Raw genomic sequence first — 27800 nt, 5'->3', positions numbered from 1 at the left:
GAAGCTGAGCTGGAAGCTGGGAGTGCGCGGAAGCTGGGAGAAGCTGAGAGAAGAGAAGCTGGGAGTGCGCGGAAGCTAGGAGTAAGGGAAGTGTAGGAGAGGGACTGTACATAATAAACTTCCAAAGCTTCAGACGTTTGTCCTGTCTCTCTCTGTGGGCAGAGGGAGCGCGATACTGTAGGACAGGAGAGACTGGACACATGAGGAGTTTTCAGGAAGCAGGTTCATTGACTGCAGGGTCCAGGGTGGATCTTGCCTAAGAATTCTTCCTCTGAACAAAGATTTTGGAAAATTTTTGAACATTATATACAGTGGGAGGAGGGACTTGTAGGTTTTACATGACTATTGCTTTCTGATCCATCCCCTAGACCAGGTTTCATAAGTTTTTTATCAAGAAAACAGACAATTTTTTTTGTACAATAAACTTGTAGACTCTCACACCTTTTGTGTGCAAACCTGGCATTTACAAGAAAGAGGAAGCTTCAAACACCAAGACATCCTGCTGATCTGACAAGAGGAGAAGTTTAATTATGGCAAGGGTCTTTTGGGTGGGGGTACCTAGTCTACTTCACTATAGTCACGTCCTTCAAATCACAACTGGTAAAGTTTCCCCTTTACTAAAATATATGTGATTAAATTGGGTAGTCCAGGATAATTCAGTACAATCTTTCCATCTCAAGATCCTGAATGTTAGTTTTGTCTGTGAAGTCTTTTTTGCCAAATAAATTAACATACTCACTGATTTTAGGGTCTACACATGGACTCTTTGAAGGCCACTCTTTATCTACCACTCCAACCTTTTACTTTTGCACTATTTATAGATAGATAGATAGATGCTCATACATTTTCATTCTTATCTCTACTTCTCTGTTGAATCATATAGTCCTATTTTCATTTTGTCCTTTAGCATGTGTCACTCCACAACCCAGTTGTGCTAGGTTGTGGAAAGGCCAGAGAAGGGGCTTGAGGATGGCATGGGAGACATGATTCATTGGGAAAAGCTCATAGCAGATCAATGGCAGCTCCAGGAAGAGTTCCATGGCAACAGACTGACTGAGAGCATCTGTGTTCCTTATGGTGCTTCTCCGAGCAGTACCTTTCCTTCTTGTGGTGTTTTGCCTAGTGGCTCTGGCCAAATGAGTGACATGTATCCTTTACCCAATGCCCTCAGTTCTTTGTTCATCTCCATTCAGGGGGTTTAAGTATTAGACTGAAGAAGTGGTGACATAAACATTAATTTGCTTGTATGACCAGCATTCCAAGGAGAAACTGATGCAGTGTACCTGCAAGAAACTAGCTTTTTACACATAACACTAACTTGCCGTAGTTTCCAGTGTGCATGAGGGAAATCCAGTGTCCCTTAAGATAATATGTATCTGAACTTTCCAGATCAGGCTTGCTCTAATTCTTCCCTTAATTTTGGTAGGTTTTTGGGAACAGAAAGGGAACATTCAGGGTCATGGTGTTTTACTATTTCCCTTTTCTTTAGTAACAACACAGCACAAATGGCAAATAAAAATGGGTGCCATTAAGCAATCACGCAAACAATCCATGTGTTGTTTGTTAAGTTGCATCATTACTGGGAGCACTTCATTTCCAGGAAAGGACAATGGCATGAGCTGGGTATTAGAGACCAAATCCCAAGTTGAGTTTCTCATTTATCAATTAACACTGACTATATAACACTGACAGACTATTTTAGGGTTTTTATTGGTGACCCAAGTCTGCACATAAAGTAATTTGGAAATCAGATGTTTTTATACATAAAACTTCCCAATAAATTTTATGGGCAGTAAAGTTTGAGATTAAGGGAATGTAAGCCATGTCCTTCATTCAAAATCTTAGAGCTTAACCCACATATATGTCTTCTCTCTGGTTTTGCTGTATTTTTTATTTCTAGAAATTCATCTATGCCCTTATCAAATGGAGGGTGTCAACTGGCTGACCCAACACTTCATTTGTCAGAATGGCTGCATCCTGAGAGATGAGATGGGCCTTGCTAAGACCTGCCAGGTTTGTCAGTGTGGAACAAGCACTTTTCATGTCCACTGAAATACTTCCTCACATTTCAATACGATCTTAGCTGTTAGCTACAAGATCTATTTTTATGCTAGGACGTGAAATGCCTAACTTTTATTAAGAGATCACAAACTTGGAGTTTATTTTTCCAGTTGTGGGAGTGGTTAACAATCGTGTCATTACCCATATTTTATCTGAGCATTGGCATGTATCTGTGAGAAGAGTTAATGACTTGAGTTAGAATGCAGTTAATGAGCCCAGTCTTAGAACTTTTCTCTGTGTTAATCATATACACTTGACCAAGGATCAAATTGACTCTAACCTCCTTAGTAACACTTTATGGACTTAACTGTATTGCTTCTAATTTTAATACCCCTTCCTCAGTGGGAGTGGGTTGGGGTGGGGCTGCTTCCCATTTTTATACTCTGATAGAGAAATGAAGAGGATGTACACTGGTTTTCCAAAATACAACTTAGCCATCTAATGGCCTTAAAAGGGGGTGAGGTATCGGGCTGGGGTTTTAGCTCTGTTAGAGATATGTGAGGCACCTTGTTCAGTTCTCAGCACCACATATAAATAAATAAAATAAAGATCCATTGAAAACTTTAAAACAAATTTTTTTACAAAGGGTTGCAGGTGAGGTACAGTCTAGAAAGCTGGAGAATCAGATGTGGCCACCTTGGGCATTAATCAGTAGGTGGTGTGTTTAAATTGATGCTTCAGTCAGGATAATCAGCAATACTGCCTTATGTTGAGATATGTGGTCTCACATTAATGGAAAATCAGTCATGACACCCCTTGGATTAATCACACAAGGATTACTTACCTGAAAGATTCCAAAGATATCCTGGTGTAATTATGATATATGTCACAGGCAGCTTGATGAGAAATTAGGTAGATAAAAACTTCCTAATCCCAAGAAATTTTCACTAGTGGTCACTGGAGAGAATGAGCAAGGGTCTCATCATCTTCTTAGAAGTTTAATGTCCCCTCCAATGCTCACCTTACATATATAAAGTTTGAGCTAGAGCAGTGCTACATGGAAGCTTGTCTGACCATATGTTGAAGGCTACTTTACTTAGGCCAGGTGTACCTCATCAATCTTGGCATTATTCAGAACACAATATGACTTCTCAGTAAGGTTCACTGAGATTTATCAGTGATTCCTCTTAGCTTTCTTGGGCAAAGAAAATGTTCATGGTTTTTTCCTGCACTGAGAAATATGAAACTAGAATAAATCTCAGATTCCCAGAGGTGTCCTCCCTATAATCTCTTTTGTCTCAGTCATTGAAATTGTCCTACTGACTTCATTGAGAGCCAGAAAATTCCACTTGTATTTTGCTTTTCCAGCTCTAATTTGAATTCTTTAAATATATACCAACTCCCAATCTGTTTTGTTAAAAATGTGCTTATAATTTTTGCATCTGCATTATGAAACATATTATTTTGCATTTTTCCTTTCTTATATGTTTCTGTCTGGTTTTAGTATTAGGGTAAACCTGGCCTCATAGAAAAAATTGAAAAGTATTCCTCCTCAATTATCAGGAAGAGTTATGTAGAATTGGTACTCTTTATTTTTCAGATATTTGATAGAATTCACTAATGACTCCAAATTTATTTTGTAGACACATCTGATTTTTGGTAATAAAAGGTAAACTTTTTTCTAAATTGTATCCACAGGGAATGCTAAACAGAATGATTTTAATACAGTTAAGTCACTTAATACTGAGTTGCTCTTGGCACACTTTGGGCTGGGATAGTTACATAAGAAAATTATTTCCTTTATAAAATTAATATGATCATGTAAAAAAAAGTGAACTGCCACTCTATCATCACAGCACTCTAACCACCTGCAAGCAGCAAGGTATGTTTTATATTGATGAAATTATAGTGCAAATATAGCTCATATGGTTTCTATTTGTTAATGTACCACTGCCACTGTAAAGTTTCATTTTATTATATTCACAATCATTTTCAACTGGCTACATAAAATGCCATCAGGAGAATTTATTATTTATTTAAATGTTCTATTGATGAGGAATCATGAGTTCACCCTTTTTGGGGGGTTAATTAAGTTAATTTTGATGTGAACATCTTTGAGCATACAGTTTTCACAGGATTTTGAATATGATCCTTAAGGCATGTTTTTTTTCCTCAGAAATAGCACTGTATTTGGGGATGCAAGCTCTTCAAGTGTTTTTGTTTATTGATAGTATTCTTTTTTCTTGTTTATCACAACAACTTTAGGTCATAAGTTCCTTCAGGCATCTCCTGAAGTATGTCCACTTGACTTTACAAAGTTACATTGTATACTCTTACTTCTTATGAGAATGATAATAAATTATATTGTCCCCATTTGAATGTGTTTTCTAGATATAGCATATACAAATATGGCATAACAAATTCCACTCTTCGGTATAATCATAAGGCTCCAACTAAAGAAGACCAATGGGATTTTATCAAGTTCACATAGAACTTGAGCCAATAGAAGGTACTCTTTAAATTTTTACAGAAGGAAAACACAGAAGGTGGGAGACAGTTGGGAAGGAAGGAAAGCACTTTCATCAGGGCATTGACAGAGGCCACAATGTGTGAGTCCTGTTTATAGTCAGGTCTTAGCAATTCTGGCTTGATGTTTTCAAGTGTGCCTGCTCTTTTCCATCAGTTGACTTGGTTTCATTGATTTCTGTTTTTCCTGAATTTTGTTTGTGTTAGAGGTTCAATTACATAAATATTGAGCCTTATTGCTTGTTGACTCCTGAAGTAATGGAACACCATCAATTCCCTTGGCAAGCTCACTGAGGCTTACCTGATTTTGCTCTAGGAATGTACTAGTGTCCTAATGTGTGAAATATTGCACGTAATTTCTTCATGAAGCAAGTCATATATAAGAGTTTTTATTTTCAACCCACAGTTGTGGGAAATTTGTTTTTTCTTATGGGAAAATGTGATAAAATCTGCCTTCTTGCTTTGTTCCAGATGATTGCTCTCATCATTTATTTGGCAGGAAGGATATATGATGAAGGACCATTTCTGATTCTCTGTACCCTGTCTGTTTTGAACAAGTGGAAAGAAGAGTTGGAAAGGTACAAAGTAGATGTAGCTGAACTTGTATTATTTATGTTGATATTTTTCTAGATGATGTGTAAAATAGCATAAATCAAAATCATGTCATATTCAATGTTGTTATTCCAGAATGCTTAAACCAAAACAGTGTAATTTAAGACACAGGATCTGATGGGGGAGGACCCAATGGGTGTTACTTTTACCATTCTGCAATTTCAAGGCTAGTACTCACTTTTTTGTTCCTTTATTTATTCATTACTGCCTGATTTTGAGATAAATAGATATCCTCTTGCATACCAATTGATGTCTGTCTTTGTTTCCTTTCTTTTATATATTTTTTAAATATTTTCTTAATGGTTGCTCTAGTGATTATAATAAACATCTTCACTTAACATAATTTTGTACAGATTGATGCCAACAATTTCAATAGTATTGAAAGCTTTGCTTCAATATAGTTTTCTCTCTCCTTCTTAGTGCTCTTATTGTCATATAATTTGCATCTTTATGTATCATAAATAAATTTTACTTATCAAAAGAAGAAACTATCTTTCCCATAGAATCATAGTAACTAAAATGAGAAACATCATTGCATTTTCAGTTAACACAAGACGCTCTTAGACCTGATCCTTCTCCCTGTTTACCACAGAACTTCCCCTGAGGTTTAATCATTGTTCTAGATAACAATTCAGACTCTCAGTATTCTTTCTGGTATCAGCACTTAATGAATGGTGTCTGCACATTGCAGTCCTTTCATGACATGCACACACCATCTCATGACTCCAGCATTTGGGTTCATCTGTCTCTTTTCTTGGATTTAAATTTGCTCCATTTCTTTCCTGTGTAGCATATGCAGGGGACAAGGAGGAAAGAGCACATCTTCAGCAAGTCCTAAAGCAGGAGTCACATTTTCATGTGCGGTACCTATGCGGTATTCATTTGTTTCTCTAAAACAAGAATTCCTAACCTGGATACTTAGAAGTTGTAAAATCCACTGAAATTATATTTAAATTTTTTGATAGCACACATTTTTCTAGGGGGACAATCTACCTACATCATATTCTAAAAGAGGGACTGTGACCAAACAAAGTGAAGGATCACTGTGCTTCAAGTTAGCTGGATATATTTTCCTCTGGTTGATCAAGGGGGAAACCTTCCCTGGAAAGTGACACTTTAGCTTCCTCTGTTGATGACTAGTAGGAGGCTGGCAGGAAGATGAGAGGGTTTTGTATACAGAGGCATCATGTCTGATAATGGGATTATAGAAATGGTGGATGCTTAATTCCAGTCTCACTTGATATCCTTGTTTAAACTAAGACTGGATAACTGTAAGACCTTCCACTTAACCATATCTCCCTTCTGTTCATATGATAGTGCTACTTTAGGAATAGGGCTTATATTTTTTTTAACACAACATGTTAAAAGACTTAGATTTTGTGGTTTATGGGAGTTAAGAAGAAATAAGAAACTAGCTTATTATTATTAGAAATTATCAATTCCAGTGTTTTTATTTTTTTAATTTCTTTCTTTTTTAGAACCAGGGATTGAGGCCAAGGATGCTTAACCACTAAGCCATATCTCCAACCCTTTTTATTTTTCATGTAGGACCAGGTCTCACCAAGTTTCTTAGGACCTCATTTAAGTTGCTGAGGCTTGCTTTGCACTGGTCATTATCTTGCCTCAGTCTCCAAAAGTCATTGGGATTGCAGGTATGCACCACCATTCCCAACAATACCAGTCTTTTTAATGTGTCTTCCTTTATTTTTCAGATTTGCTTAAAAGATGCACTGTTTCTAAAATCATGAGTATATTTTACTCTATCAGAAACTGTGCTGTGTGTGTGGAAGTCTTGTCTCTTCTTACATTGTTTGGTCCTTTGGCACTTTCCTGATATGTCTGGTCTGTCTTCTTTGGGTCCTTTTTATTCATAGGCAGGCATAGTGGGAGTCTTGCATTCTAGTCTCTACTCATTAGCTATGTGTCCTTGAGCTAGTTATTTAATTTCCTTGAACTTCAGTGTCCTCAATGGTAAAGAGGGGATAACAGTCTTTGGATGACTGTTGTGAGAACTGAGATTACATCTACATGGTTGGTGTTTAGTAGATTCCTAGTATTTTTTTGTGATTGTTAGTTTTTGTTTTGGTATTGGGGAATGAATCCAGGAATTCTCTACCACTGAGCTACAACTCTACTCCTTTTCTTTTATTTTAACATGTTCAGACAGGGTGTCTGTGAGTTGCCAAGGATGGCCTTGAGTTTGTAATCCTCCTGCTTCAGTTCCCAGAATCTCCAGGATTACAGGTGGGTTCCACTGCATCATGCCTAGACACTAGATTTGTTACCTTGTAACTTGCATAGACATCTTTCAGGACTGCTATTTGGTGACTTTACTGTAATATAGGAGGCTTGTCCTGGAAACAACAAAGTTCTATGGTATATATACACAATGGAATATTATTCAGTCATAAAGAAGAATAAAATTGTGGTATTTGCAGGTAAATGAATGGAATTAGAAAATATCATGCTAAATAAAATAAACCAATCCCAAAAAGTCAAAGGTCAAATGTTTTCCCTGATCAGTGATTGATAATACATAATAGGGGTGGGGTGGGGGGGTAAGAGAAGAATGGAGGAACTTTAGATTATGTAGAGGGAAATGAGAGGGGGAGGGGTGGAATATGAAAGATGGGGGAATGAGATAGACATCATTACTCAGTGTACATGTATAGTTACACTAATGGTGTGAACTATATTGTGTAAAACCATATAAACAAAAAGTTGTAACCCATTTGTTTGTGTACAATAAATTAAAATGCAGTCTATAAGATTTTTTAAAAAGACCTTAAAAAAGAAGTAACAAAGTAGCAATCAGTGCTGTTGAATTAACTTTTCAGAGAGGATGTTTGAAGTATACTTCTAATTCATCCTTTTAAATTACATTTTCATAGCAGGGATTAAACTCAGGGGCACTTTACCACTGAGCTGCATGCCTGGCCCTTTTCATTGTTTAGTTTGAGATAGTCTCACTGAGTTGTTGATGCTGTCCTCAAATTTGCCATCCTCCAGCTTCCCAACTAGTTATCATTACAAATGTGCACCATCCTGCCCTGTGTACTGCTTTGCCATTCAGAAGATTTTGTTTTTAGAGTGCCTTATCAATATTTTAAATATTGTTTTTGCTCATCCAGATTATTGTGCATGGGTTTCTGTTATAATCTTATTTGGAAGTACTAAAGACTAGGTCATAGATTTTATGACTTTGTCCAGTATTTTGTTTTATTTAATTTACATTTAAATGAGTATATTATCTTTTCTTCAGAAGAGTATATGCTTTTCCTCTTTTTCATTCTTTTATTTCTTTAATGTCATGTCATGTTAATTAAATGTCATTTCATTTTATGGTGCTGGGCTTTGAACCTCAGGCCTCCCACATGGTATGCAACTGCTCTACCACTAGTTATTCCCCCAGTTCTAATTTATATTCTTAATATCCAATTTAACTTTTTCAAAGTCTCTTCATGGAAAGGAACCATTGAGAGTTACTGGTAATAACCAGGAAAGTAAATCATTGAGCTACATCATGAGCCAGTAGAGGGATAAGAATTATAAAGATATCCATGATACAAAGTAATATGTGGCAAGTCTCAAAAGATAATAAAATTGGTACATAAATGTTGTTGAGTACATTGTATAAACTGTCCCATTTAGACTTCATGAACACCCCAGTAGGCAGGTATTATCATTCATTTTACAAATGAGGAAATTAACAGATCAGTTATCCCAGTAAGGCAGAGCAGACATTTGAGCAGACATTCAAACCTATCACTTGGTGCCATGGCCCTTCTTTTTAGAGAGCTTCTTTAAGTATCTAGAAGCACTTGAGTGTCACCTTATTCAGCAGAAATACATTTTTATATCTGTCTGTTCTGAATGCATTTCTGACTGGAGTAAAGAACCTTACTAACAAAGGGATATTTACAATGTTGATTCATATTAAGAATCTCAACAACACACATATATTCTTTCAGTATGTTTAAGGTTATATTTATCCATTACTATATTGTATATTCTGAAAATAATTTCCTTTGATCAGTGATTCAGCCCACTTTCATTCATTGAACCAAATCCACCTCACTTGGCCTTCTGCTTTGAATAAGCATTTTTAGATGTTTGTGTATATACAAACCTGTGTCTAGTCCTTCCAGTGGAATAGGATCTAATTTATTTTGAATAATACTGTAGTATGGACACTCAGCACCTATGTCATAACCACCATCCAACCTCGCTGGGACCCTAACTCCTTTAAATCCTTAAATGCATCCTCTGCTTCTGCTGCCCAGTACTCTCCTTGGACTTCCTGCCCTCTCTTTGGATCCTCAGATCACCCTTCACCTATACCACTCTCATTAGGTGAATGGCAGTAGGCACCTCTGTTCCTCTGAATTTTCTCTCTGAAGAAAATTTTCTTTTTTCTTCCTCATAGGAAAAAGCCTTCCGTTTTGTAGGTCAGGCTCTACACAGATCTTTCTTTTAATCTTTCAGGAATTGTCCTTCTTTATTCACTGTTTTTTCTTGATCCACTTAGTTTTACAAGTAAAAAATTAATGCAATGGGATTCCACAATGTTACATACAAAATTGAAAGTTATAAATTATATAACATATTTTACTGTCTTTTGCATGTTTTTCACATTTTTAAAAAGAATACTCAATATTTATATCTTTTTAGCTTTACAAGAATTTTTGCATCATAGTTTTTATCATCTTATCACCTATTATTGGATATTTAGTTTAGTTTTCAGTTTTGTGTTATATTATAAATATTGCATTTTAGAATATCATCCAATCATTTACCATATTTTGGATTGGTTTTAACTGCTTTCCACCAATAGCATCTGTTTAAAATATGATTTTAATACTGAACTTCTTGAGACATTGTTGTCATAACCTACTATACTACAAAACATGCTCTGGCAACAGCCAGGAATGACCTCCATGTTAATAAGTCCAGTGGCAGCATCTTCCTGGACATCTCTGTGATCCTGTTCACCACTCTTCCATTTTAAAGTCTCTTGATTTTCTTCATGGGTTTGAATCTTAGCTCTACCTTTATGATCTTGACCTATTTACCTAACTTTCTGAGGTTTAGTCTCTTTGTGGGCACAATTATGGTCGCTTATCTTATTCTTTTGGATTAAAGAACACATATAGCCACAAGCACAGTGTCTGGTACATAGTAAAAGATTATAAATGTATCCTTTTCTTTTCTGTCTCTGGCCCCTTACTTCCTGTATAGATCTTTCTCATATTGGCAAAAAGAAAATAAAATCACTTGGTAACCTCTGAGATGAGAAGGTCATGATTCCAGGTATATTTCTAACAAAGTGGGCTTACTGTTAGTCTTTCTAACAAGTCACAATTTTGTAGTAAGCTGTGGTTGTGAGACATATGTTTGAGCTACCCAAAAATGAAAGTTTGGATTTTTTCTCACAGCTACACATGGAGTATTCTTGTTGTGGATGAAGCTCACAGATTGAAAAACCAAAGCTCTCTGCTGCATAAGACATTTTCAGAGATAAACCCAAAGGATAGTCTTAGTTTTTAATATATCCCTCCTTCATTTTTTAATTGACTTTATTTTTTAGAGCAAGTTATTTCCAACAAAATTGAGTAGAAGGTACAGAGAATTCCATATGTCCCCTGCCCATTTACAAATATGCTCCCCCATTCTCAGCATCTCCCTGAAGAGAGATGTTAAAACTAATGAACCTGCATTGACAACATCAGAATACTCATTGTGGATTCACTCTTGCTATTGCACATTCTTTGAGTTTGGACAAACAGGTAATGACACGTATTCACCATTATAGTATCACACAGAATGGTTTTGCAGGGTTAAAAAACCTATTTCCCATCTATTCATCATTTCTTCTCCCCTCTAACTCCCCTTTGAAAACACGTAGTTTAGGTCTGTACATAGTCAACTAAATTGATATGTTTTTAGATAGATTTCTGCAGGGCTAAAGAAACATTTTTTGGGGTTTAGGGGTAGTGACAAAAGTAGTATTGAATATGGCTAATTACTTTTCCTTTCTCTTTTATGTAGGAGAAAATATTTACTAAAACCCAGTTATCAAATGAGCAAGAAGCTACTCCAATAAAATACATTGTATTTTTGGAGATATTTCTACTCTCTTTTGAGTGTCTATAATTTTCTGGCAAAAATGATCCTATAGTTCTGCCTGCAGTCACAGATGTATTGGACATACTTTACCATCCCCCCATTGACCTTGTCAAAAATTTTGATAATTCACATGAACTCATGAAAAGATCAATTTCTTAGAAAACATTGTCTCCAATCTCTCATCTGTCATTTTTTTTTGTTATGATACCCTTGATTTCATTCCCTTCTCTCAATCTATTGTATCATTCTGGTAAAGTAGGTGAGAAATATCATTGTAATCTCATGCTGCCCTTTTTATTCTGAGAAGCCAGTGGAATGTGAACTACCTTCTCCTTGTTGACCTGGTGAAAGTTTGCTCACTCATGAGACCACACTTGGTAATTTCTGAGATGATAATTGAAATTTGGTCCTCATCCTATAATAAATCACTTAACTTTGAGTTCATTTAGTGGAAAATCTTAGATATGAATTCTATATTTAATGGCCTAGAGGTTGCAGTTTTTAGAGTTTTACTGAAGATATTATCAGTTTTTATTAGCTTCAAATATTTTTATCCCCTGCCTCATAGAACATCCTCTCTCTCTGGTGTCCTCTTTGCCTTCTTTGTAGGGACATGGGACAAACTTGTATATAAAAACTATTAATTGTTTATTGGAATTTCAGAGTTAGCTGGTTTCTTGTATTTTTATTTTCTGTTTCTGATAATCCTATGTGAAGCATAATTCTAATTTTGCTTTTACTTTCCATGCTGCTTCCCAGTGCAGAAAAGTAAGTGCATGCTGTAGTCCCAAACTGCCCTTAATAATTCTGCAACACTGGTTTGTCTCTGGTATAAAACCATTTTCACTGGTATAATTTTTGAAGATCAGGATACCTGGTCAAGGCACAAGGGATTAGAAGTCAAAAACTCAAGTTTGAATGCTGGCAATATTCACATTCACCTGTGTGTCCTTGGATAAGTTGTTTAATTCCTCTGAGCCTCAATCAACTGTTGTAAAAATGGTGACAGTATTACATGGTGTACATTTCTAGTCTGTTATGCTGCTCAGTGAGATTAAATGCAAGAATAACCTGGAAAACAGTTTCTTGAATTGAGATTATTAATAAGAAGAATCAAGCTCTTTGAGTGTTTGTATTTTGGGGTTAAAAGCCAGGAAAAAGTCCAGAAGGAGTAGGGAAGAACCCAGTAAAGGCAGAAATCAGATGGTCCTCTAATTATGTGTGTTCAGCTTTCAATTTTTTGACTTTACAATTTTACAAAAGCATTACACATTCAACAGAAACAGTACTTTGAATTTTGAATTTTTATTGATGTACGTATTTGTGCTTATTTTTGAGGTATGTGGTATTGGTGTTTTGATTCATGTATACATTGGGTAGTGATCAATTTAGATAATTAGCATATCATATACTCAAACTTCTTTATGTTGAGTATATTCAAAATTGTGTCTAAATTCTAACTGGTTTGAGATATATAATGCATTATTGTTAGTTATATTAAAATGTTCAATGTCATTAATCATCAGGGAAATGCAAATCAAGACCACAATGAGAAAATACCTCACCTCAATGAGAATGGTTATTACAAAAAGACAAAAAAAACTAACAAATGCTAGCAAGGATGTGGTGAAAGGGGAACTCTGATATACTCCTGGCAGGAGTAAATTGGTCCAACCATAATGGAAAACAGGATGGAGTTTCCTCAAAAAACTAAAACTAGAACTGCTGTACAATTCAGAAATCCCATCAATGGAAGGGACATCAACATGTCACAGAGATATCCCTACTCCTGTGTTTATTGCAGCACTATTCACAGTACCCAGAATTTGGAACTAACCTAAATGTCCATTAGTAGATGAAAAAAGAAAATATGGTGTATGTACACAATGGGATACTATTCAGCCATAAGACAACATGAGTTTCAGTCTTTTCCAGGCTAGAGATAGGTTGTAAGTTACTGTCCTGTGAGGGTGTGTGGCATCAGCAAGTCACAACTCCCCAGTCCCCCAAGCGATCATGAGGGTAAATACCTGATACTCCACAGTGTTCTGTGTTGTCAGTGTTGTTTTGATGCAGGTATTCAATAAATTACAGAAAGTATTCAACAGTTTTTCATAAAATATTATTTTGTTAGATTATTTTGCCTGAGTTGACTATTGTAAGCATTGTAAGCACATTTAAGGTAAGGTGGGTTAAGTTGTGATGTTTGGTTTGTTAGGTCTGTTAAATACATATTTTACTTACATGATATTTTCAATTCATGATGGGTTTATAAGAATGTAATCACTTTGTAAATCCAGGAGTGTCTGTACTATGAAAATTGCTATACTAACCTAGAATGCAGAATTAGCTTGAAAATGAGGGCAGTAAATTGTTATATATTCTCTAGTAGTTCATTGCCTTTGTTGTATTTTTGAACCACTCTCTTGTATTTTTTTTCTTACACAGCAAGTGAACTACACAACCTCTTGCAGTCATTTCTGCTGAGGAGAGTAAAAGTTGAGGTAGCTACAGAGCTTCCCAAGAAGACAGAAGTAGTGATATACCATGGCATGTTGGCTTTGCAGAAAAAATACTACAAGGCTACTTTGATGAAAGACCTAGGTAATCAGAGGGCACTTGATACATTTAGCAACTAAATGAGAATGTGATTTTGGGGCAGGGAAATATTTTATAATTACACTCACTTTGTATAGCAAGAATATAGAGTAGGATTTTGTATTCTGAATGATACTCAGGTCAGCTGCAGTGAGACAATGGCAGTGTTAAGTGTGTCAGACTTAGTTGTTGCTTGATGAAATTTCCCTTTTTTCTCTTGCCTAGTTTTTTCTTATTCCCTACAATGAAGCAAACACTTTTAAATGTCCATTCATGCATTTTGTCCTCAATTTGCTTTTCTCCCCTTTTAAATCCACAATAGCAGTTAAAGAAGGAAATTTCAGAAATTTCCAGTCATTATAACAAACCACCCCCAAGTTCAATATATAGTCTTTTTTCTCAAAACAAAGTGACGTATAAGAAAGTTCCATGTGGATATGCTGTTAATTCTCAGTGCAGATGAGCCATTGGGAGTTAGTATAAATTTGAGGAATCTCCAATGAAGTGAGTAAGGTTATTTATAAAGAGTTGGGTTTGGTTTTTGTTTTTGTTTTTGATTTGTTAGTCCATTTTTCTTTCTCTCTTCAAAATTACAGATGCATTTGAAAATGAGATGGCAAAGAAAGTTAAACTTCAGAATATCTTATCTCAGCTTCAAAAGTGTGTGGATCACCCATATTTGATGGTGAGGCACTGTCATTTTTCCCCACATTATTTTTATTTAATAGTTCTGTGTCCAAAATCATAGCAGAATTCTTAGAAAAAAAAAAACTACCTGTATTTACTGTGTGTATTTTGCTTATTCTCATTTTCTCTATATTAATATTATCTAATGTTACTCAGATTTCTTCAGATGTTCCTGTAATATCCCTTATAGCTATGTTTTTCTTTTTCTCTTTTAATCCAAGATCCATAGATTCTGTATTGCATTTGCCATGTCTCTATTTTTCTGCAATCTAGAAATGTTTTTAAGCTTTCTTGTGGGGGTGGGAAGGGGACTTTTTGTCTTTCATGATGTTGACAGTTATGGAGAATAAAACTGGTAGTTTTACAGAATGTGTCATAATCTGGATTCATCTGACCATGTCTTCATGATTAGATTGTCTCTAGTCTTGAACCTACTCAAACACTATGCCAAGTTCACCAGTGATCTCTGTGATGCCCAGTGGTCAATTCACATTTCATTTAACCTCTCAGAAACCCTTGACACAGTAGATCACTTTTTTCTTGAAATACTCTTCATTCAGCTTCTGGAGTAGCACTTTGTCTTGCTTTTCCTTCTGCCCACATGCTCCTTAGTATCCTTTGCTGCTTCCCCTTCATCTTACTGACTTCTGTACTTTTCTCTCTAAGCACTGCTTTAGTGCTTGCCTACAAAATTGATGTGTAGTGTTTTCATTTTCATTCAAATAATGTTTTTTTTTTTTACACACTCTGATAGGCAATTCTCTGGCCATGGAGGCTCAAGTATAGAAAGAATGCAAAAGGTTTGCTGTACTTCTTTCAAAGACTTTTTGCCAAGTAGCACTGTGAACTATTTAAAAGTTTAGCAGGATCTTAATCAAATTCACATTAGAATTTTTTTAAGGAAAAAGAGGCATTAGGAATGTAGATTTTGAAGGAAAACTTCAAGAATATTCTTTCTTTAAGTTTCTTAGATTTTTTCTAATTAGTTGTATGTGATAGTGGAATGCATTCATACATTTTGATAGATCATACATAAATGAAGTATAATTTCTCATTTTTCTGTTTATACATGTAGGATCACATCGGTCATGCAGTCATACATGTACATGAGATAAAAATATCTGTTTCACTCAACTATCCTTCTTACCCTCATACCCCTTTCCTTCTATTCACTCCCTCTACAAAACATAAATTAACTCTATTCTTCCTCTATCCTACCTTATTGTGAATAAACATCTGCATATCAGAGAAAACATTTGGCCTTTAATTTTGGGTGTTTGGCTTATTTCACTTAGCATGACATTCTCTAACTACATCCATTTACCAGCAAATGCCATAATTTCATTATTTTTTAAAGCTGAGTAGTATTCCATCATATATACATACCACATTTCTTTATCCATTCATCTGTTGAAGGGCATCTAGGTTGGTTTCATAGTGTAGCTATTGTGAATTGAGCTGCTATAAACTTTGATGTGACTGTGTCACTGTAGTATCCTGATTTTAAGTCCTTTCAGTATAAACAAATGAGTGGGATAGCTGGGTCAAATGGTGGTTCCATTCCAGGTTTTCTGAGGAATCTTCATACTGCTTTCCATAATGGTTGCACCAATTTGCATTCTAAGCAGCAACGTATGGGTGTACCTTTTTCCCCATATCCTTGTCAACATTTACTGTTGCTTGTATTCTTGATAATTGCCATTCTGATTAGAGTGAGAAGAAATCTTAGAGTAGCTTTGATTTGAATTTCTCTAATTGCTAGCAATGTTGAATATTTTTTCATGTATTTGTTGATCAATTGTATAACTTCTATGATGTGTTTGTTAGCCCATTTATTTATTTGGGATATTTGTTTTTGGTGTTAAGTTTTTTGAGTTCTTTATATATCCTAGAGTTTATTGCTTTATCTGAGGTGCATGTGGTAAAGATTTTCTCCCACTCTGTAGGCTCTCTCCTCACATTATTGTTTCTTTTGCTGAGAAGAAGCTTTTTGTTTGAATCAATTTCATTTATTGATCCTTGATTTAACATATTGCACTTTAGGGGTCTTATTAAGGAAATCAGATGCTAGGCTGACATGGTATAGATTTGGATCTAGTTTGTCTTTTATTAGGCCTGAGTCTTTGATCCACTTTGAGTTGAATTTCATGCAGTGTGAGAGATAAAGGTTTAATTTCATTTTGTTACATATTCTTTCCATTTTTCCTGGCACCATTTGTTAAATAGGCTATCTTTTCTCCAGTGAATATTTTTGGCACCCTTATCTGTTATGAGATACCTGTTTTTATGTGGGTTTGTCTCTGTGTCTTCTATTCTGTACTATTGGTCTACATGTCTGTTTTGGCACCAAACCATGTTGTTTTTATTACTATACCTCTGTAGTATAGTTTAAGGTCTAGTATTGTGATGTGTCCTTCACTATTCTTGCTAAGGGTTGCTTTGGCTATTCTGGATCTCTAATTTTTCCAAATAAATTTCATGATTGTTTTTTCTAGTTCTATGAAGAATGTTATTGGGATTTTAATAGGAATTGCATTAAATTTGTTTAACACTTTTGGTAATATGGCCATTTTGATAATATTATTTCTGCCTATCCAGGAGCATGGGAGGTCTTTCCATCCTCTAATGTCATCTTCAGTTTCTTTCTTTAGTGTTCTGTAGTTTTCATTGTAGAGGGCTTTTACCTCTTTTGTTAGATTGATACCTTTTTTTTTTTTTGAGGCTACTGTGAATGGGATAGTTTACTCTCTTTTTTGGGGGGGTAATTTTCTTTATTTCTCTTTTAGTGAATTTATTACTAATGTATAGGAATGCATTTAATTTATGGGTATTGATTTTATATCCTGCTACATTGCTAAATTTATTAATTACTTCTAGAAGTTTTCTGGTGGAAATTTTTAGATCTTCTAAATAAAGAATCATGTTATTGGCAAATAGTGATAATTTGAGTTCTTCTTTACTATTTCTATAACTTTAATTTCTTTCTTTAATCTAATTGCTCTGGCTAGAATTTCAAGGATATTGTTGAATAAAAGTGATGAAAGGGCATCTTGGTTTGTTCCAGTTTTTAGAGGAAATGCTTTCCAATTTTTCTCCATTTAGAATTATGTTGGCCTTGGGTTTAACATATATGACTTTGATGATGTTGAGGTATGTTCCTACTATCCCTAAGATTTTCTAGTTTTTAAACATGAACTGGTCCTGTATTTTGTCAAATGCTTTTTCTGCATCTATTGAGATAATGATTCTTGTTTTTAAGTCTATGTATATGATGAATTACATTTATTGTTTTCCATATATTGAACCAATTCTGCATCCCTGGGATGAACCACACTTGATAGTGGTGTACTCTCTTTTTAATATTTTTGGTAGCAATTTTCCAGGATTTTATTGAGAATTTTTGCATCTGTGTTTATCAGGGATATTGGTGTGAAGTTTTCTTTCCTTAGTGTCTTTGTCTGATTTTGGTGTCAAGGTGATATTAGCCTCATAGAATGAGTTGGAAAAGTTCCCTCCTTCTATTTCATGGAATAATTTGAGGAGTATTGGTTTTAATTCTTCTTCGAAGATCTTGTAGAACTCAGCTGAGAATCCATCTTGTTCTGGGCTTTTCTTAATTGGTAGGCTTTTGATGGCATTTTCTATTTCATTACTTAAAATTATTCTGCTTAAATCATGTATGATCTGACTCAGATTAGATAGGTCATATGTCTCTAGAAATTTGTTGATGTCTGCAGTATTTTCTTTAATTTGAGTATAAATTTTCAAAATAGTGTCTAATTATTTTGTATTTTAGTTGAGTCTGTTGTTATATTTCCTTTTTCATCTTGTATTTTAGTAATTCAGGTTTTCTCTCTCTTTCTCTTCATTAGTGTGGCTAGGGATTTATCAATTTTATTGATTTTTTTCAAAGAACCAACTTTTTGTTTTGTCAATTTTTTCAATTGTTTCTTTTGTTTCAATTTCATTGATTTCAGTTCTGATTTTAATTATTTCCTATCTTCTACTGTTTATGGTGTTGATTTGTTCTTCTTTTTCTAGGGCTTTGAGATATAATGTTAGGTCATTTATTTGTTGACTTTTTATTCTTTTGATAAATGAGCTCAATGCAGTGGACTTTCCTCTTAGTACTGCCTTCATTGTGTCCCAGAGATTTTGGTTTGTTGTATCCATATTCTCATTTACTCTAGGTATTTTTTTTCATTTTATCCTTGATTTCTTCTACTATCCATGTGTCATTCAATAGTGTATTATTCTCCATATGTTAGAATAGCTTCTATTTTTTATCTTATTGTTGATTTCTAATTTAAGTCCATTATGATCTGATCGACTGTAGGATATTATCTCCATTTTTTTGTATTTACTAAGAGTTACTTTGTGTCATAAGATGTGGTTCATTTTAGAGAAGGATCCATGTGCTGCTGAGAAAAAAGTGTGTTCACTCGTTTATTGATGAAATATTGTATATATATCTGTTAAGTCTAAGTTATTTATTGTATTATTGAGTTCTATAGTTTCTTTATTTAGATTTTGTTTAGATCTGTCCAGTAGTGAGAGAGATGTGTTAAAGTCACCCAGTATTATTGTGCTGTGCTCTATTTGATTCTTGAAATTTTGAAGGGTTTGTTTGATGTACATAGATGGTCCATTGTTTGGGGTATAAGTATTTATAATTGTATGTCTTACTGATGTATAATTCCCTTCAGTAGATGAATTGACCTTCTTTGTTTCTTCTGATTAACTTTAGCTAGAAGTCCACCTTATCTGATGTGAGGATGGAAACCCTTGCTTGTTTCCACAATTTGTACTTTTTTTCCAATCCTTTCACCTTCAGTCTGTGGATGTCTTTGCCTATGAAGTGAGTCTCATGGAGATACCATATTGTTGGATTTTATTTTTTAATCAAATCTGCAAGCCTATATCTTTTGCTTGATGAATTTGGACCATTAATATTCAAGGTTATTACTGAGATGTGATTTGTATTCACAGTCATTAGGTTTATTTATGGCTTTTAATTTGATGTAGTTTCTTCTTTGACTATTCCTTTAGTGTAGTTCCTCCCTTTGCTGGTTTTCACTTTTTTTTTCCTCTTCATCCTCATGGAATATTTTGTTGAGAATGTTCTGTAGTGCAGGCTTTCTAATTGTGAATTATTTTAACTTTTGTTTTTCATAAAAGGTTTTTATTTCATCTTCAAATCTGAAACTTAATTTTGCTGGATATAAAAATCTTGGTTGGCATCCATTTTCTTTCCAAGCTTGAAATATTTTGTTCCATGACCTCCTAGCTTTGTGGGTCTGGGTTGAGAAATCATTTGAGATCTGAATTGGTTTTCTCCTAAACATAATTTGCTTTTTTTTTCTCACAGCCTTTAAGAATTTGCCCTTATTCTGTATTTTAGTCATTCTCATTTTAATGTGTCTTGGTGTGGGTCTGCTGTAATTTTGTACATTTGGAGTCCTGTAAGCCTCCTGTATTTGATTACCCATTGTATTCTTTAGGTTTGATAAATTTTCTGATAATATGTTATTGAAAAGATTGTACATTCCCTTGGTTTATACCTCTGCTCCTTCATCTATATAGATAACTCCTAAATTTGTTCTTTCCATGTTTTCCCATAATTCTTGGAAGGTCTGTTCATGGATTTTTGCATCTTCTCTGCATGATCAACTTTATTTTCAATAGTAAATAATATTGTCTTCATTGTTTGAGGTTCTGTCTTCCAAATGGTTTAGTCTATTGGTGATGCTTTCCATTGCAAGTACAATTTGGTTTATTGATACCTTCATTTCAAGGATTTCTGCTTTTCCCCCCACAATCTCTAATGCTTTATTGAAGTGATCTTTCACTTCCTGTAATTTCTCTTCAATTTCACTCTTTATACCATCCTTTACTTCATAGATCAGTTTATGTACATTGTAAACTCCTTTGTGGACATTTCTTCTACTGTGATGTCAGTGGATTCTCATATTGGGGCATCTTGATTTGTTTGGGACACTTTGTTCTCTTGTATTTTTCATGTTGCTTGTATGTTTCCCCATCTAGTTGTATGAATCTGAGGTACTGCAGACTCTACCCTGTAGAACTATATTGTCCCTGAAGTTTTCTAGTATCCCACCTTTAAGAGGGAGACCAACATCAACAGCACCCAGTGCAAACAATAAACAGCCTCAAATCTAATAACTCCCACCAAGGTGTCCACTGCCCTCTAGCTATAAACAGCAATGATGAGTTCAATCACTGTCCACAATATAAACAGAAAATTTGCCAAAAGGATTTACAATCTCAAATATTGGACACCAAGAAATCAGAAATTGTGCAGGACATGATGTTCATGAAGGAGAAAGAGAGAAACCAGAAGCAAAAATCCATAGGAAGAGTGGAAGAGGAACCAACAGAGATTGACTATTAGGGGGAGAAAAGTTAGAAAGGAATCCAGAGAAACAGACAAAGAAGAGGAACAATATACATATAAAAAGTTAAAGATATAAGAAAACATACATAGAAAACATACATAGAAAAAAGTTAAAAATATAAGAATATACAGCAGAATTGCAAAACACCATGCATCTATCTCCATCTTCCACAAACTGGTGCATGAAAAACACCATGCTCCAAATATGGTGGAGAAAGATGCCAGAGGAAAAAATAAAATAAATCTCAGTGGAAAATTGAACAACTCTCTCTGCCAGCATCCAAAAACTTCTCAGCCCTGCCTCTGACTTCCCACAAGACTGCCTGGCCCAGACAGGCCCTGACAGACCAAGTCACTATCCCACCAATCTGGGCCTCAGATGGCTTAGGTTCAAACATGTTGCAGTCCCAAGATCTCAATGATACTGCAATTTGGAAATAGACCACCAGGGATAAGCAATCCTGAGAGGCAATAGCTTGATGGCAGCAACCAGCACCCCCAGGAGGAAGACCCCAGGAACAGCCAAACCCACAGGCACCTCACACTAAACCTCCAGGTCCTGGTGGGTGTCCCCAGACAGGGGCACCTTGTCTCCCCAAGATGGCAGTAGCAGGAAACCCACCAGTATCTCATACCTCAGGCTCTGACTGGTGTCTCAAAATGGATGCAATCATGTACAACCAAACCTGGAGTCTCCCTGGCAGTGGACCTCTGGGCAGTGGTAGAAGCGATAAGTGGCAGGGGGTTGTTGGCAGCAGGCAGGTGCTCAGCAGCGGCTCAGTCATCAGTATTGGCAGTGGTGGGGAATCAGCAGCCACAGTGGTGGCAGCTGTGATTGCAGCTGCAGTGGCAACCAGAGAGAAGACCTCCAGGTGACCTCTGGGGTGCAGCAGCAGCTTTGGCAGCAGGGATATCAGGAGCAGCAATGTCAGTGGCAGCAGTGTTGACAGCAGGCATGCCCAGAGAAAAGACCTCTGGTGTGCAGAAGCAGCATGGGCAGCAGTAGCACCCGGAGAAAACACATCCAGGTATCTGGGGCAGCAGCCTCAGGGGCAGTTGTGCCCCAACTAAGAGAAAACCTCCAGGCAATGACCCCTTCCAGAATATTCTGACTGCCACCCCATACCTTGAGAATCAGTTATATACACCTAAGTCTATTTCTTGATTCCTTTTCTAGAGTGAGAGCCTTAGCACTTTATTTTTGGCCTCTCCCTTTGCCTCAGTTTCCTAAAGAGTGGGTTTTATTCCTAGGCAAGTATTTATTAGGCTTTTTGGATGTGCCAGGCTCTGCAATTTGTGTTAAGCTGCACTGAGATAGTGATGTAAGCAAATAGTTATAAAATGCCTCAAATAGATGTGACTAAGGGACATAATTGATTAAAAGGAGCAAGGGTTCTCTTGCTGTTGCCTAACATTTGACTTTCCTATTCAAGAACTTTGCCCTGAGTCAGGACACATGATTGGGAATAGGCCCTTTCTTTTCCAGGTGAAGAGCCAGAGACTTTTGAAGTTGGATACCATCTGATTGAGGCTAGTGGGAAACTTCACCTGTTGGATAAGATGCTGGACTTCCTGCATTCCAGGTATAGATATATGTACTGCTCTGAGCTGGTGACAGGTTAAAACCTAATTAATGAGGAACTTACCTATTTTGTGAGACTGATTCAAGTTTTCCTCTTTACAAGACTCTAATTCAGGGTCTACTTTCTCTGAAATTATACACCCACCCCATTCCACCTCAACCCTCCCCACTCTTACCCACCATTATCCTTTCTTTCCTGAATTCCTATAGCATTTAGAATCCCACTCCAGCACTTGGCAAGCCCTACCTTAATCTACTGCCTGGTGGATCAGTGTATGTTCACCTCATCAGTCCAGGTATATTGTTTGGAGCCACAAGGACACAGTCAGCATTGAGCATTTCTTTTATATTTGCCTGCTGGTACATTGTGTTGAATTGACACATAATAAAGGCTCAGCAAGCATTCATTCTTGTTAACCTGTGGGGTTTGATTTAAACTCAAGGGGTACTTGGAAAAATCTTTCCCAGAAATGGAGTGGGGCATCAGAAGACCAGAATTTCAAAATTGTCCCTTTAGGATGACTGCCCCAGGTGTAGCCTGAACTAACCTAAAACTTCATATTTGGCAAAATTTTCCAATCTTTTGCAAGTTAAATAATTGCATGTATTACTGTGCTTAATTTTCTTTGGCATATCTACTATGAGTGTGTTAGAGATGGAGAAGAGCCCATAAATACCTTCCATCCAAGATTTTTTATGTCACAGACCCAGAAAGGTCTTGTCCAAAGTCATATAGTTAGCAAATGTCAGAGATGAGATAAGAATTGAGGTACTCACCTTCAAGCTCAATGCTTTACCCAAAATTTGGGCTAGAATCTGACAGGAGTTCTCCCTAACTCTTGATCTTATCTTTGTGGTAAGATTAAATTAAGTTCATTTTCTTGAAAAGAATATTGTTTTGTCAACACTGTACTTCTTTGTTTAGGCAAATTTTAAAACAATATCTGATAACAAAGAGTTCTCAGCTTGATTTTGTTCTTAATGCATTATTTTGAATTCTTTCCTCTCCTCACTATCTATATGTAAGTTTCCTCATGTATCATAGGGGATTGCTTCTCTAAAGTGAGGCTTCTCAGACTTTTCTAGATGATAATGACTTACACCCCCAAGTGGGGAATAGCAGTAGATAGCTGATCACAGCTCTTTAGGATCTTGGGGAAGGGATACACACATAAGCAAATCTTGCCCTTTACTCTTCATGTGCTTATTTATTTCACTATTAAAATGAAAGTTTATTTATTTATTTTTTTATTGAGTGAAGTGACATTCCAGAAATAGGAACCTTGTTTGCTCTAGGGCTTCCATAGTTCCTGGTGAATTGACACATGCCCTGAGAATATCTCTGCTGTAGCTTTAAAACTGCTCTGAAGGATGCAGCTACATGTGGAGGCACTTTGTATTCTTGTGTTAAATATGTAGAGTTTCTGAGAAAGTTATGTGACATTTATATTTCTACTTTAGCATTTGACTTACTCATAAAATTGTATTCCTTGATAAATTTTGTGTGAGGGTAACTCATCCTAAATACTACTAGAGTTTCTCCTTTTCTTTTCCTTGCCAGTGACCATTGGGTTTTACTTTTCTCCCAAATGACCCAGATTTTGGATATTCTCCAAGACTATACAGATTACAGAGGTGACTCCCCTGGGCCACCACATTACTGAAGTCTTTTTTTAGATTTAATGATCAAATAGGTCCATGAAGAATAATAAGGGGTGTGGGAATGTTACATAGGAAAAAGGTTCAAAAACATTATTCAGAACCAAAAGAAGGTGAGGAGAGGGGACAGCACTATGTGAAGCAGATGTAAAAATATTGAGTATCTTCAAAAATGTATGATAAGTCAAGTTTCAGTGACAAAAACTTTCAGTGTCTTGCAACATTCAGCTCAACACTTGTGTACTTATTCAGGATTAGTAAGAAAATAAATATTGATAGTATAGAGATCCCACAAATAAAGCAGGGGAATGTAAGACCAATTATTTCTATGGACAATATGGAATGTAGGCAATTACCTGAGAACTCTGTTTTATATGTAATAAAATTGATGTGGGATAATGGGAAAAAGCTTAAACAGTGGATGATTTTTGAGCCTTTCGTAGATTATCAGCTGCAGAACTAAGAGTTTTAAAATTTAGTTCAGAGTGGTCTCTCAGATCCACTTGATGCCCTCCAAGTATTGCAGTAACCTGGATACTTGCAGAAATGCCATTGGCACATTGAGGAATCTCCACTGTCAAAACATGATGAGTTTATAATTCCCCTTCCTGACCTGAAGCATGGTGGTAAGTGGAGAGCCCGAAAGCTTCATTGAAAAGCAGATGCTGGGTAATCAGGCTCCTAAGTCCTTGTCTTACTGCTTGCCTAAGTAAGGATTGTGTCTCAGCAAATAGAAACTGCCATAGAGGGTGGATATTTAGGGTTGCCTAGGAATAGTCAAAACTGAATGTTAACTCTGTTTTAAGTGTCAAAACTTTGACTGCATGTGTTTTAAAATCCCAGGATAAAGTGTTATGGTGAGTTTTTTTGTAAAGTGATGTATTGTCCCCTAAATTTAGATTTTTCCCATGGGATTTATTTAAAGTAGGGTCATGCCTGGATATGGAAAGGACAATATATGCATTTGGTTTTGGAATGACTTGATTTTTTTATTTCCTGAAGAGTCCTTGAAAAGAGTTAAGATCTCTTTGTTTGTTGTTGTTCTTCTCTATGTAATGGCTACAGCTATGAGCATGTGGATGGTTCTTTGAGAGGAGAAGAGAGACACCTGGCTATAAAGAACTTTGGACAGCAGCCCAGTATTATTTTTCTCCTGAATACCAGGGAAGGTAAGCCACATAGGTATTGATGAAAGCAGACAAAGAAGGAGTGGTGTAGTACTCTTACATCCCAACCATTGGTACTTTTTTCATAGTTATCTTAAAGGTGAGGTTATTACAAAGGAGTATAATAAATCAAGGCAGTTGACATAGCATAGTACTGGACTTCTACTTTGGAGCTGTTTTTGTGACATCTAAGCTGTGATGTCACAAAGAAGTGAGGCTGGAACCTGAGCTTATTGGAAAGTAATTCTGATCTGCTTTGACCTCTGACCTGGGAATATCCTGGATTTTTTTTTTTTTTGTAATTTTGAGGAAGTTTTATTTATGTTCAGTGGAGGCAGCTCTCCTTCCCAGCCATGGATTTGGAAAATAAGATAATCTCTTTGCTAGTTGCCCCTCCTCTGCAAGTACCCCTGGGATAGTGTTGAAAGTTTAACAAACATTTTGTTATTTAAAATGTGATCATAGTGAAACTGCCAGCTATTTGTAATTATTATGGCATTGTCCATATGACTTAAACCATAAATACCATATGACATCTGTGGTGCTTTGTCAGTTATAGAGTGCTCTCATATACTATTAAATAATTTGAAAAGAGTTTTGGGAGATGGAATTATCCTTACATACTGAATCAAAAAGACCTTAAATTAATTTTGAATTCATAATTGGAGTCTCATTATCCTATTTTTTATTGACCTTAATTTGTATTGAATACATATAGAAATACAAAAAGGACATGTGTCCTTGATGAAAGAGAGATTAATACCTTTATGAAAAGTTTTCAGACTTATAGAGAAAGCATTTATTAAGTGATTTTCATGATATGGTATATAAAAGAAGTGTTAGATATAATCCTTGAGTATAAGAAGATTATTTCTCCAGCATATCTTATCTGTCTAATAAACTCAATAATAAAATATAATCAGACTCCTTTGGCCTCAGTCTCTTCCAAGGTCATGTGCCACACCCTGCATCAGAGACATTCATTCAGTTGTCTCATGGTTAGTCTTAGGAAAAACTTGAAGGATGTGGTCAAATGCATTGTCAGGTTGGGAGAGGAACTCCATTTGTGTTTTAAAGATTTTATTTTTCATGTTTAGAGAGCAGATGTTTGAATAATCTAAAATTAGAAAGAAAGAAACCTCTGCTTTTCCATTAATCTCCCTGGAGGCCTTAGTAGATTATCTAGGATCTGAAGCAGTACTGGATGTTAACCTTTCCAAACACTGATTGTCATATTTGCTATCACATTTTTGCTATAGTTCTGCAGCATTTTCATTTAATGGGTTTCCTTCCAACTTTCAAGAGGTGAGGTTATTACCACATATTGCCAGCAGGTGGCAGTGATAGCTTATGACTATGTCCCAAATGACTAAATACAGCTTAAAATATTCCCTAGTAAAGAAGGGCTGCACTAGCCAACTTCAACTGAAGAGGAAGATAATTTTTATGGAACACATTTTTAAATGAAATGATTGCCTAGATAGTAGTAGGATAGAGTGGATAAAATGTTTCTGGAGCCAGGTGCAGTAGTGCATGCCTACAGTCCCAGTTACACAGGAGGCTGAGGCAGAAGGATGGTGTGAGACCAGGAATTCAAGGCCAGTGAGGGCAACACAGCAGAACCCTGTCTCAAACCCAGGAGTAATTACCACAGATTCTGGAATATGGGATGGAGTCCTGACTCTTTCATCTTCTAGTGGTGCAACTTCAAATAAGTCCCTTAATCTAGCTGTGTTTCCATTTCAGCATCTGCAAAATGAGAATTATACCAGCAAGGATGCAGGGTTGTGAGGGTTAAAAGAGTTAATTTATATAAACCTTTTTGAACAATGTTCGGTGAATAGTAATGTAGAAGTATAACTGTCATTATTGGATATAATTTAGCATCTCTCAGTAATCAGTCATTATTTCTTTAACCCAACTTTAATTTTATATGAAGGCTTTGAGAATGTTTCTTCCTGACTTGTCTTGAGATTCAGCTGGGAGTCAGTAGTCCTTATGAAAAGGAACCCTTCATTCAACTCTTGGAACAAGTTCTTTTAGGCTTGTTTCAGCAATGAGCTGTAACAATCCTGGGAAGAATGAGTCTGTTCTGTACTAGTTTTCACATTAATCAAAGATAATACTGTAATTTGCCTTCATAGTAGTCTAAATTCCTGTAACCCAAGGTAATTCCTTGACCCTTTTTCTGCACCACTGAATAAAGAGCAGAAAGTTGTTGCATTGAGTGTTCTTGTCTTGAATTGATTTTATGACATTGTCTTTTATTAATGTGGAAACCAATTCAGGAAGATGCATTCAAGTGTTCTCTAGTCAGAGGCATATATCATCCCCTCTTCTCATTAACTAGTGTCAGGCATCTTCCTATCTTGTAGCTTGCAAGTGTGTTTAAGTGCTTTTCTTAATATGCATTGCAGACCTCTCCTTT

General features: G+C 35.9%; 1 pseudogene; it reads left to right on the top strand.

The window, feature by feature from the left end:
- Nucleotides 1-27800, top strand: part of LOC124975298 (chromodomain-helicase-DNA-binding protein 1-like) — a 138742-nt pseudogene that overhangs the window by 93648 nt on the left and 17294 nt on the right.

The sequence above is a fragment of the Sciurus carolinensis genome, unplaced genomic scaffold (genome assembly GCF_902686445.1).
Source record: "Sciurus carolinensis unplaced genomic scaffold, mSciCar1.2, whole genome shotgun sequence".
Taxonomy (NCBI): domain Eukaryota; kingdom Metazoa; phylum Chordata; class Mammalia; order Rodentia; family Sciuridae; genus Sciurus; species Sciurus carolinensis.
The sequence above is the reverse complement of the archived record's forward strand: the minus strand, read 5'-3'. Positions and strand labels throughout refer to the sequence as shown.